The 2,720-nt window shown below is 45.9% G+C and overlaps 1 pseudogene; it reads right to left on the bottom strand.

Moving 5' to 3' along the window:
- Nucleotides 1-693: 693 nt before the first annotated feature.
- On the bottom strand, nucleotides 694-1,377 carry LOC125534680 (uncharacterized; annotated as a pseudogene).
- Nucleotides 1,378-2,720: the final 1,343 nt, after the last annotated feature.

The following is a 2,720-nucleotide window of genomic DNA, read 5'->3' as shown; positions in this document are numbered from 1 at the left end:
GTTCCATATGAACGATTTTTAATATTTGTGTGTGCCCTGGTTTGTTAGAACATTGTGCACTGCTTTTAGGAGCATTCTGTAATTGTTGTCCTTGCATTTCGACGCTGCACCCACAAAGGTACTAGTGCATTGCATGCTCGTCATTTTTGTGGATTGCTATGTGTACTTGCTCTGTGCGTTACGCTAATCGTATAGTATTTGTACCATGTTTATATTTTTCAGTTCACGCCAATATATTCTAATAATAGAAAACTGCAACATTACACTGGAAATAAACTTGTTCAGAAGATATGTAAATTGGAAGAAAAATTACAAGGTTATCTGTACTGTGTTTATATTTTTCAGTTCACGCCAATATATTCTAATAATAGAAAACTGCAAAATTACACTGGAAATAACCTTGGTCAGAAGATATGTAAATTGGAAGCAAAATTACAAGGTTATCTGTACTGTGTTTATATTTTTCAATTCACGCCAATATATTCTAATAATATAAAACTGCAAGATTGCACTGGAAATAAACTTGTTCAGTAGATATGTAAACTGCAAGGAAACTACAAGGTTAACTGCGACACAAGCAAATCTAAATTTAGAACAAGCAAACGACACTCTTGAGAGAAAGCAAATCTAACGGGAAATCTAGAATGGCATGAGCAATCTTCTAGTTACTTTTCTTGGCCGGGACCACCTGCTTCAATAGTCGTAGTCGCCCCAGCACCTTGCGCGCTTCCTGGTCTGCTCCTTCTTGAGTTTTGCCCGGCGGAGGCCTTCGTGGATGATGGTGAGACGGCTCCATATCTCGTACGCAGCGTAAGCATATTTTGCCGTGTACTCGATGTGCCTCATGGACAGGGGCATACACGCCTAGCGCTGGTGCTCTGCGTTGGTGAGCTTCTTCTTCATGCTGTTGTAGTAGTCGTGGACAATGATGCCTGAGACATCCCTAAGGGAGTCCAGACGCTTGGTAGCTGTAGGCACCCTCCATTCCTTCTGGATGTCGACGAAGTGGGCGATCTCTAGTCCGACGCGCCCGAGCATCTCTATGTCGCCGTCGATGGAGAAGCCAGCAAACGTGTGTCTAGGGTCGGTGAGGAAGTTGTCGAACCTGGTGCAGTTCTTGTCGGCGGCGCTCAGCTGGAAGAGCAACACCGGATGATCCTTGCCGACGGATAGCTCGACGAGGGCTGGTTTCTGATCTTCGCCAACGTCGTTGGTGTACTCCACATCAGCTCCGACGATCTTGTTGCGCTCGAATTCGAGGAGTCTCTTGTATTGCTCGATGGTGGTCGCCGCCTTGTGTAAGTCGTTGGTGTGGATCACGTGCGACTTGGTGTTGCCGTGGGCCTGCACCTCCTTGAATTCCTTGATGAATCCCATGGCCTGGAGCAGTTGGTCCTTCTGCAACCTGGTTTTTCGTGGGGAACAATCAGTGGGAGCGCAATGGCGATTTCTGTTGTTTGTGTGTAAGAAGGCCATGGCGGAAGTCTAAATTTAAGGGCGGGGAAGCAGCAAAGGAGTGCACGATCTCACTGTCGATGCGGTTGTGCACATCGTGGGTTCTGGATCGTGGGTTCATCTCCCTGGTGGTGCGGTTGTGCACATCCTGAGTTTTTTATCGTGGTTTTTCTTTATAAAAATTAAAAATAAAATCAGCAGTTATGTTTTTAGCAACCGTCGTATCTCCAGCAAGTCGGGGAGATGCTCGTTGTCTTGCGTAGTTTGCTGTCAAATCTTAACTTTTACAATTTATCTCATGAGGCATGCAGGGGCAGTATGTAGAGGCACAAGTCTCTGACCAAGAGAAGCATGCTTGAAGTGGCTGGTTTAACTATCAGACACACGGGCGTGTTACATTCGTTGGGAGTGGCAACTATTTTCAGTGATACATTCGCTGGTAGGAGCAGTATTGTGTTTCTTCAGAGGTACTGTTGCAGCTGACGCTATGAGATGGACAGAAAGAACCAGAAGAAACGACAGGCGTGGATATGCAGCTGCAAGAAGCACTTATACAACAAGAGGTGCAAGTAGAGGCATAGATACGATGCTATGTCAGGCACGGAAATGAAGTTACGTGGTTCACGGACGTCAATTCGTGCTATGCTGCGACGTGAGGCACGGGCACGAACAAAAAGCCGTGCACTCAACTACATGTGCAAAAAGCCACAGATGTGTTCCTGAGAAGCACCGGCCTCCATGGTTTTGCCGCAAGGTGTGATTCGACATTTATCCAGGGCATTCTGGGTTTTACAAGTGTAGGAATAATCGTTTTACACGTATATGTTCTGTGGCAGATGCACGGCAATTACTCTTGTGACGAAAGAATGAACGTCGAATACGTCGAATGTACGTGACGTGAGGATTGACAATAGGCGTCTGTTTACTGTTTTTCCGGAATGTTTTTCAATTAACTTTGAGAGGCATGAATGTGACGACGGAACAGGCACGATCATGTCTGAAATAGTGGCAAGGTGGTCCCTAATGTGTCATGAATGTATCACCTATAATGCTGCACTCTTACAAGCACCATCGTTATTCTTGCAGAGGCACGGACGTGAGAGTCATGAATGTGTCGACTCAACAGGCACGGTGATGTCTGAAATAGTTGCAAGTACGAGATGGGAAAAAACAACGAGAAGAAACGAGGGGCATAGGCATGCAGCTGCGAAATGCACTTATACAGCGAGTAGCACAGCTAGAGGCACAGGAACGATGCTACGTGA

This window comes from Triticum urartu, chromosome 5A, assembly GCF_056163025.1.
Source record: "Triticum urartu cultivar PI428250 chromosome 5A, HENAU_Tu73, whole genome shotgun sequence".
NCBI classification, from domain to species: Eukaryota; Viridiplantae; Streptophyta; class Magnoliopsida; order Poales; family Poaceae; genus Triticum; species Triticum urartu.
Note: the sequence above shows the minus strand (reverse complement) of the source record. Positions and strands in the feature narration are given on the sequence as shown.